At 29.2% G+C, this 11,360-nt stretch overlaps 1 pseudogene; it reads left to right on the top strand.

The window, feature by feature from the left end:
• Window positions 1–2,553: 2,553 nt before the first annotated feature.
• Window positions 2,554–4,582, top strand: LOC149204023 (uncharacterized; annotated as a pseudogene).
• The last annotated feature ends 6,778 nt before the right edge of the window (window positions 4,583–11,360 follow it).

The raw sequence follows: 11,360 nt of genomic DNA, 5'->3' as shown, positions 1-11,360 counted from the left end.
ATAATTTTAAGATTATTATATTAATAAAATTAAATAGCAATAATTTTTAAAAGAATTAATGACATTATTTTTCTAAACATTATTAATAATGTATTAATGATGTTAATAATAATATTATTATTAAATATGTTAATAATAATATTATTTTTAATATTTATTTCATTGTCGTTGTTAAAAAATCTAAAAGAAATAATTTAAAATAAACTATTTATAAATTTATAAACATATTGTAGATTTATTTATAATAATATTTATTAAGAGTAAAGTTAAAAATTATAAAAACCTCAATCGCTGAAAAACTTAAATATATAAAAACCAAATATTAAAAATATTATATAAAACTCAAATTTATAAAACCATAAAATATAAACCTAAAATTATGGAAACATAAAATCATAAAACCCTAAAACCTAGGGTAATAAAATTTGGTGATCAAATTTGTCAACGTAATATATATATATGAAATATTATGCCATGGGGATCACATTTACTTGTCTAATCTTTACCTTCTCCAATAGAAAACTTGCCAAGTTGCTCTCTGTCCGAACCTTGAAAGAAAAATATGGCATGGGTTGATGTTCAGTAAAAATTGCTTACTAAAGTTACAAAGATGTTCTCTGACTGAACCTTGAAAGCACACATATGGCATGGACTGATGTTCAATAAAAATTTCTTACTAAAGTTACAAATTTTAAAATTAAAATATAATTAAGTGGTCAGTTCCAACCTTGAATGCAGATTTAATGGTCTGCTATAATCTTTTGAAATGGGATATTTAATTCATTGGAAGGAAATTTAAATTTATTGAAAAGGAATTTCAATCTTTATATTTAAATTTAAAATTATTTAATATTTCGTAATTGAAATCAACCAATTAGTAAAACATTATTATTATAAAATAGATTAAGTTAATATTTAAAATATTATTATTATTTAATTTTTTCTCATTAAAATCAATTAATCAGTGTAATGTTCTTAAATTATATATTACCAAACCTAATTTTACACTACACATAATTAATAACTATATTGAATGTTGAGAAGTAAGATCCACAACCTAATTGTCAACACACTCATTTTACACTTTATATATCTAGATTTTTTACTCAACACACTCATTTTACACTTTATATATTTAGATGTTTTACTCAAAACACTCACTCATTTATAGTGTGTTGAAAAGTGATATTTAATTTACTAAAAGAGCATTTGAATTTTAACTTGTATCTTACATTTGCTTAGGTTTGTTTTATTGAAACATGGTTCTAATTTTATTTTATTGGAATATTGTTTTAATTTTATAATGTGTATTTGCATTTGTTTACTATATTGAAACATATGCATATTGACATATAAACTTTTATATACATTTGTATAATATATATGTTTGGTTATTATGTTTAATTTAATTTATTTTAATTTTTATTGTACATTTAGATATGTTTATTTTGAAGGATATTTTTATATATTTATTTTATTTAAATTTATTCAATATATATGAAAATTTGTAATATAAATTTATAAAATTTTGTAAAAGAAAAAATGATGAGACCAACGATTAAAAAGTCTAATTAGAATATAAAATCTCAACTAAATTATACTAGTTACATTTAAAAAAATCTAATTAAAATATAATATCTCAACTAAATTATATTAGAGGCTTTCTCATGTTTGGAACAATAATACATAACTACCTTATCAAAGTGATTTCTGATACAACTATCAACTCACTAATTTTACATTACAAATATTTTTTTTCACACAAATCTACAAAATTTTGTAAAAACAGAAATAATAAGACACAAAATTAAAAAATCTAATTAAAATATAAAATCTCAACTAAATCATATTAACTACTTTCTCATGTTTCGAACAACAAAAAGCTATCTTATTCAAGAAGATCTCTAGCACTACTATCAACCCACTAATTTTATGCAACACATATTTATTTTTCACTGCATATAAGTTGTCAATGCACTCATTCTACACTAGTATATTTATGTTATTGAATCTTTACTTAACTAACTCATCTATAGTGTTTTCAGAAGTGATATTTAATTATTGAAATTATATTTAAATATATATAATTAAATTTAAAATTATTGAAAAATTTGATATGGAAAACAAGTTTAGACAAACTTAAAACCTTGATAACCTGTCTAACCAACATGTGTAATTATTTCTATATAAATGTGACATATCAATTCAAAATTTCAATATTTTTAATTACAAATTTTCTAATATAAAAAATGAAATGAAATTTAATTTAATTTATCCATGTAATAAACATAATTTAAGTTACCTTGAGTTCCTTTTGTTGTGACAATATGGATAGCCAACCCAACATGTGTAATTATTTTTATATAAATGTGACATATCAAATCAAAAATTTAATATTTTTAATTATAAATTTTTTAATTACGTCGTAAGGTGATTTTCTTTGAAATGAACTCCCCAAACTGCTTTCGTGTCAAAATATGTGCCATTCGATTTTGTTGTTAGACGATTGGGTAATCATTACCCGTTGATTTGAATTGAACAATGCCAACCGTGATGGTTGTTACTGGGTCGTTGGATCCTGCAATAACTGTCAACTATCTTCCTTATGAACCATCAACCGACTTAACTTATTATATCAATAATATTTTGCTCCATGAACAAGGTTTTTCTTTCAGATTTTCAGGTACGCTTCTTTCGTTAATTCTGCCAGTTTGTAACTTGATCTTGCATTGTAAGTTTTGATTTATGCTGATATCAATAATATTTTTCTCCATGAACAAGGTTTTTCTTCAGATTTTCAAGTTAGGCAACTGGTATTTTGAAGGCAGAGGCACATCTATTGAAGATCATTAATCCCCTGCAACAGATCTGTAGTTTTTCGGGCTCAAATTTGTAAGGTATGTATCGTATTATTGTACTCTTACCCACCTTGCATATGCATTACTTGTTAATGCTTGAGAGAGGATTTTGATGGAGATTTTCACGCTGGTAATGAGATTTTTTGTTTTCTTGAGCGTTTTCTGTTAGCTTGAAAGTGCCTCTCTGAGATGGCCGAGGTTTTGTTATGGGTTTGGTAGATGTCACCAGACTTTTTGTGTTCTGGGTGTCGCAGTAGTCCAGTTTTTGCTGGGGGTATGAAAGTTGTTTTTACCATAAATCAACTGGGGTTTATATTCTTGTAGTTGCTTTTATTAATAGTAAATACTACAATGGTTATAGAATGTAATCTTCTTGAGTATTTTTTTGAGAGGGATTGGGCATCGCATGGTAACTATGTTATTACATGATAGCAATTCTTTGGAGAAGGAAAAATCCCAAGCGGTGGGTTTCGTGTGCTGCATCTTGTGAGACCATTTCTTTCAATCTTACCAAAAGTCCAGACAACTGAAAGAAAAGTACCCTTTAGGGAGAAGGTTCTTTACACTGTAATCTCCCTTTTCATCTTTCTTGTATGCAGTCAGTTGCCTCTATATGGAATACATTCAGCAACCGGTGCAGATCCATTCTATTGGATGCATGTAATTCTGGCTTCTAATCGGGGAACTGTTATGGAACTTGGTATCACCCCAATTGTTACCTCGGGCCTAGTAATGCAACTTTTGGCAGGATCCAAGATAATCGAGGTGGATAATAGTGTTCGTGAAGATCGGGCACTGCTGTAAGTATTGTTGCTATTTTTTAATTTCATGACATTGATTTTGAGTTTTATGATGATCCACTAGTTTTGTGATTTCTTCTTAAGTCTCCAGATAGAGCAGTTGTGAGTCATCTGTGAGTTCATTTGGAAACCCCAACCCATTCTTTCAGAATTGCAACTGGGTCATTGAATATTTTGAGCCTTTTTTTATCACATCACATTGTAGTCAATGTTGTACCGTGTTGCCAACTCATAAACTGTTGTTATCAAATACAAAATATTTCTTTCCTTTCGCTCTTATTTTGTTCTACTCTTTCTAAAGAACTTGTAGGTGGCGGTATTTGTAAAAGTTCAGTAACCGTCTGGTTTGGCTTCTGTGTAAATCTTCATAATTTGATTTTTCTCTTGTGCAATTGCAGTGAGAGCATAATATGGAAGGCATTTAGTCCTACAACAATTAATAGTGGATGAGGTGCAGAGTTTGAGGGAGTTGTCATTGCATTGTTCCATTTGTTGATAACCAGAACTGACAAGGTCAGGGCTCTGCGAGAAGCTTTTTATAGGCAGAATCTACCAAATGTCACCAACCTGCTTGCCACAGTTTTGGTTTTTCTCGTTGTAATATACTTCCAAGGTTTTCGTGTTGTTTTGCCTATGAGGTCAAAGAATGCACGTGGGCAGCAGGGGTCATATCCTATCAAGTTATTCTATACCTCAAACATGCCAATTATTCTGCAGTCAGCTCTTGTTTCAAATTTGTATTTTATTTCCCAGGTATATTTTCTTTTAGTCTTTTATTTATGAAATCTGCAGATGCATTTATTTGCAATCTGGATCCAGATAGTTTCATTTGTATTTGGCATGTGTATTTCTATTGTTTTGCAGCTGCTTTATAGAAAGTACAGTGGAAACTTCCTTTCCAATCTGCTTAAACACATCTGTTGAATGGCGAACTCAAAGACCACAGACATGGCATATTAGAAGATAACTAGATCTAATAATTCAGTAACATGAATATAGTGGTAAGCACACACTAGATGCATTCCGTATTTAAGTCAATTTTCTATTCATTATTTTTTATAAGTTTTTCATTGTCATATATTTATCGAATTATATTGATCGATGCATTTGATTATGCAACTTTGTTTTTAAAATTTAAAAAACTAAGAGTGAGAAAAATTTATTCAAAAATAAATATGTTGTTTTTCTTTAATAATTACTCTATTAAACTTCAATAGCTTGGTGTAACCGGTGTATCACACTAATTTATATACTTCGTTTGTTGTGAATTTTTTATATACGGTCTAGATTTTTAATTTAATTATAAAAAGTAATAGAGTTTTAAGATTTTAATTTAATTATTTATGATTGTGATGGTAAGTTAAGAATCTTGTTCTATATTTTTTAAATATATGTATGTTTACTTTATCTATTTATTCTTTTTTATAATTAATAATAAGATAATAAATTGAAATAAAGGTTACAATTTAGTTAGTTTTTTTTAGAAAGTTGAAATGTATAATGAAAAGTGTTGTTTAGAAATTATGTTATAGAAAAAATTTGCCCAATATTCTGATTAAACATGCACTGGTCACTTCGTTTACAATGTCCATTCACATGTTGTTATTCTTCCCCACTCTATGCATTACTCTCTAGTCTATGCCTTACGGCATTTCCTTTGCAACATCCAATACTACTAGTATAAAAAATAAATAAAATTTAATTTAATTTATCCATATAATAAACATAATTTAAGTTACCTTGAGTTCCTTTTGTTGTGAGAATATGGACAGCCAGCCGTTTCAAGGAAACCCAAAACCTTTTTTCGTGCAATCTTCCATCTATCCATTCACTAATTAGTTCACTATAGCTAACATCCACTAATTAATGCGCTATAGCTAACATCCACTAATTAATCCGCTATAGCTAACATCCAAGTGCGCATACGTTTCAGAATGGAATGCATACGAATCAATGCAATTAATGTATTCAACTTTGACAAATGATTCATAAATCATTATGTTTTAACACATGTTTTATAAGTTTTTGTTTTTTAAATTTATTTTTTATTAATTAATTATGATATATGGTTATTAATAGTAAAATTTTGAATCGTATTTTGTAAAAGAATAATTTAAATATGATTTAAACATGAAACAAATTCTTGAACCAGCAAATATTCCTCATGGGCACGTCCTTATTCTAAAATATTTTCTAAACCCTAGACACACTGCAACACCCTAACAAAATGATGTTGGACGTTACTCTTACCTCAACATTGCTTTTAGGGTTAAAACGCTGATTTTCTACAAAATTTATGATATCCTCATAACAGGCATTTTAATTGCTAATACAATGCATAAGCTCGGATGTTACTGTCATGTCTATCGCACAATCGTTTTATTACATTGTGGAACATATTTAATTGTTTATCCCCGTAATCCAAGGGATATATTATAACTAGTATATGAATCTCAATATAAGTCAAGTGAACTTGATATAATCTTCCTCGAGAATTAATTTCATTTATTCGTCACTGCTCAAGATTTGATGTATTAATATGTTCCTTTAAATACTAAGTATTGTGGATCTCTAGTTAGCTGTTCCTTGTTTCATCACTATCCATGCTAATGATACACCTAAAGGCATATTTTAATGGTGATAACTTGCTTTGGAATTGTTCATTTGCTCAAATACGTGTTTAAACTATCATAACACGTATTTTAATTGCTAATACAATGCATAAGCTCGGATGTGACTGTCATGTCTATCGTACAATCGTTTTATTACATTGTGGAACATATTTAATTGTTGATCCCCGTAATCCAAGGGATACATCATAACTAGTATATGAATCTCAATATAAGTCAAGTGAACTTGATATAATCTTCCTGGAGAACCATTGCAATTAATTTCATTTATTCGTCACTGCTCAAGATTTGATGTATTAATATGTTCCTTTAAATACTAAGTATTGTGGATCTCTAATTAGTTGTTCCTTGTTTCATCACTATCCATGCTAATGATTACACCTAAAGACATATTTTCATGGTGATAACTTGCTTTGGAATTGTTCATTTGCTCAAATACATGTGTTTAAACTCTCAATCTACAGTGGTTGAAGATAATGCACTCAATGTCATTATCTTAATAGGCATTTGTTTGAGCGAAGATAATGCACTCAATGTCATTATCTTAATAGGCATTTGTTTGAGCGTCCCATACATTAAGTTCATCTTAATAACACTCAGTGTCGTTGTCATAAAACGATTTAGGTCTACTTTGGTATTCCTTAATGGATAGCATTGCATGGGCATTTCCTTTCCCCAATTGATTGATGCAAATCTAGTATACGTCGAATGATGGGTTACATATGTTCATGATTTAAAACGTAACTTTGCATTAGCTCTATTTCCGGTGACGTTGTGATGTTGGGAAAAGTTCCATATGCACTTTAAACTTGAGATAATCTATTGAATTGTGCTCTCACATTCTAGGTAAACCTTCTTCTCGAACAACGCATGCTAACAAGTATTGAAGATCATTACTAGAATGACTAATATATCCTTTTGTTGATGATTAACGATTGTGAATTCTTGTTATTAGTTGCATTATCGACTTGGACACTAATCAAGATCGGATATCATTGTCGTATTGAACTTGCCTACACCACAAAATTGGAATGATTGTGCACGCTTAAGATCGATGTCATTGATTAAATAATTCTTGCTCATTACTCTTTGACATATTGTAAAACGAAGAAAGTCAACATAATGATAAGCAAATAATATTTGTTGTGTTGCATTTCAGGTGTTATTGATTGGAGTTCTTGTATGTTTTCATATGTATGCTTGTTGACCTAGTTGTGATGCAAGTAAAATGAGTCTCAATTGGTTGGTAAGGTCAATATTGTACCATATGCATCTTCTCTATACATATTTTCCTCAAGGGTGGATTATCTAATTTTTTTATGTGAATTACTTCTTTAGTGTTTTTTGGTATACTCTTTCAACAACTATTATTTAGTTTGGCCATCTAGAAATTGCCTTTTTAAGTTTACATCTTTTTCTCAGACTTCTTTATGTTTAGGTCTTTTTATGAGACTTTAAAGTGAGAGGCAAGGCCAATGAGGTGACAGTGGGAGACTTGCCTAACATTGCCCCTTAGCTCTCCCCTATAAGATCAGAATTTTCCTTCACTTAGAGTTTTAAAAGAAATAGAAACATTTTAGCATCTTTGCTTAAGAAAAAATCCTCTCCTAAGTCAAATTTTCTTTGATATCCCTAAAAAGTTTATTTGACCACTCCATTGAAGAAAAAACCCTTCTTCCTTGAAGATTTCAAAGACATGTTACTTGTAAAATGAAGCGAGCAGCACTATATTAACTTTCATAGTTCAACTTTACGACTCCAATCCACTCTATTCCACTAAGTTGAAGAATTGAATCATAGAAACATTTGAAACATGGAATTATTACTTTGCTCAAATTAATTGTGCAACTATTCAAGGAGCACCACATAAAGGCTACCATGAAAATTCAGTTGATATTTTTGGTTATTTTCATGGATCACCTTAACCTACCTTATTACAATCTACCACAACACATATTATATCTTCCATTAAGGTCATTAATGAATTTTATATTGTCCATGAAGATGTTTGGATATAGACCTTAATGTACACATTGGAAGATAAAGCATATAATTGGTTTTGTGATGATCTTAGTAAAGGATCCATAACCCAATTGTCAACGCACTCATTTTACACTTTATATATTTAGATTTTTTACTCGACACACTCACACACTCATTTATAGTGTGTTGAAAAGTGATATTTAATTTATTAATTATATTGAATAACTAGAAGTAAGATCCACAACACACTTGTCAACGCACTCATTTTACTCATTATATATTTAAATTTTTTACTCAATCCACTTATTTTAAGCTTTATATATTTAGTTTTTTTACTCAACACGCTCATTTATTAGTGTGTTGAAAAGTGATATTTAATTTATTAAAATAGCATTTGAATTTTAACTTGTGTCTTATATTTTCATAGGTTTGTTTTATTGAAACATGGTTTCAATTTTGTTTTATTGGAATATTGTTTTAATTTTGTATTGCACATTTGCATTTGTTTATTATATTGAAACATATGCATATTGACATATCAATTTTTATATACATTTGCGTAATATATATGTTTGTATATTAGGTTTAATTTAATTTATTTTAATTTTTAATTGTATATTCTTATTTTGAAGGTCATTAGTATATATTTATTTTATTTAAATTTACTCAATATATATGAAAATTTGTAATACAAATCTAAAAGATTTTGTAAAACAAAAGTGATGAGATCTAAGATTAAAAAGTCTAATTACAATATAAAATCTCTAATAAATTATATTAGTGACATTTAAACAGTCTAATTACAATATAAGATCTCAAAATAAATTATATTAGTGACTTTTAAAAAGTCTAATTAAAATATAATATTTAGCCACTTTCTCATGTTTGAAACAACAATACACTGGAACCATAGCATTGAGAAAAGGATCAATGGGGGATGGAAAGCTTATTTTGGTCTTGAAAATAATTGTAAAACTGCAAACCTCGTAATGTGGGATAAAAAGAAGTTCCTCTTTGAAACTTTCGTCATTCCTGTTATCTTATATGGCTGTGAAGTTTGGGGCTGCAGCATCTCCAGAGAATCATGGAGAAAGATTGAGCAAATCCAGAAGCGCTTTATAATTTATAACCTGAAAATTAAAAGTAATACACCCTATCCTATTCTCCTTATAGAAGCAGGTCTTTCTCCTATTGAGAGCCTGGCTATGCTTAGGTTTCTGGTGTACAAGCACAAGCTCAATAACATAGACAATCATAGACTTCCTAAGCTAGCTTTAAATTCCAGCCAAAACCACCTAAGACTTAACCGAGGATGGCATAAGGACACAAGAGCCTGGTTAAACTATTGGGAGATCAATGAGAATGATGCTCTGCAAAACATAAATAACATTAAAGATATTGTTACTTCTAAGTTCAAAGAAAAATTGTGGTGTGAGAAATATTTAGCGTCTAAAAGAAAATTAAGTTATTATAAGAGGGTCATCAACCCCACCCTTGAAGATCAAAAGTATCTCTCTATTTTAACTAGCTCAAAGAAGAAAATTAATATAGCAAAGATTAGAACGAATTCTCATGAGCTCCATAGTGAAACTGGCCGTTGGGTAGTCCCTAAAACGCCATGGATAGAAAGGATCTGCCATATTTGTGAGAATAGGAGCATCGAGGATGAAAACCACTTCCTCTTAGAGTGCCCTGCATACAACCACATTAGATCTCAATTTCACAACCTTTGTCACAATACTGACCTTCCTAGCCTTTTACAATGCCAAAACTATAGTGAACTCGGGAGGCTTCTCTCCAAGCTTTTTGAGCATAGGAATAAAATCTTAAATCAAAATAAATAATTTGTCTTTTTAGGTCCGATAGATCATTATTTGGTCTCAGTGGACGTTAACCATCATCATCATCATCACAAAACTATTTTATCAGAGCTATCTCTAGCACAACTATCAACTCACTAATTTTATTTATTTTTCACACAAATCTACATAATTTTGTAAAAACAAAAATGATAAAGCCTAAAATTAAAAATCCAATTAGAATATTAAATCTCAACTAAATCATATTACCTACTTCCTCATGATGAAAACAACAATATAAAACTATCTCATCCAAGCACTGCGATCTCTAGCACTACTATCAACTCACTATTTTTTTCCTACATATTTTTATTTTTCACTCCATATAAAGTTGTCAAAATATATTTTCCACTCTATATATAAAGTTGTCAATATACTCATTCTATATTAGTATATTCAAGTTACTGAATTTTTACTTAATCGACTCATTTATAATCTTCTGAAAAGTGATATTTCATTTATTGAAATTATATTTAAATATGTATAATTAAATTTAAAATTATTGAATAATTTGATATAGAAATCAAGGCTAGACAAAGCGAGAACCTCCATAACATGTCTATTCAACATGAGTAATTCTTTTTATATAAATATGACATATCAAATGAAAATTGAAATATTTTTAATTATAAATTTGTAATATAAAAAATGAAATGAAATTTAACTTAATTTATCTGTGTAATAAACATAATTTAAGTTACCTTGAGTTCCTTTTGTTGTGAGAATATAAATAGCCAACCGTTTCAAGGAAGCCCAAAACCTTACCATTTTTCGTGCAATTTTCCATTTATCCATTCACTAATTAATTCACTATAGCTCACATCCACTAATTACTCCGCTATAGCTAACATCCAAGTGCCCATACGTTTCAGAATGGAATGTATACGGGCCAATGCACTTAATGTATTAAACTTTGGCAAATGATTCAATGTGAATGAATCACGAGGCTCGCTCTCTATGTGGTTTTGTCTTTGTCTGTGGCTCGGTTTCTTATCCCATAACGTCCTTTAACATGACTCCAATAGCGCCTGTTACTATTTGGGCGCCTCTATAATAAATAAACTTAACAAAGAAAATAATGACAAGAATGAGAATAACGGACAACACACAAAAATTATATATATGGTAAAATCGTGACATGGAGGGTTCCATGGAGAAATCATTATCGAGATTGAACAATCAACTCATCTCTAGGGGGCATTACTTATATAACTATCTTGGCATTGTTAC

Source organism: Pinus tabuliformis, chromosome 1_2, assembly GCF_031772625.1.
Source record: "Pinus tabuliformis cultivar Carrire ecotype Pingquan chromosome 1_2, CPIR1, whole genome shotgun sequence".
Lineage (NCBI taxonomy): Eukaryota > Viridiplantae > Streptophyta > Pinopsida > Pinales > Pinaceae > Pinus > Pinus tabuliformis.
This window is presented reverse-complemented; position numbering and strand designations above follow the sequence as displayed.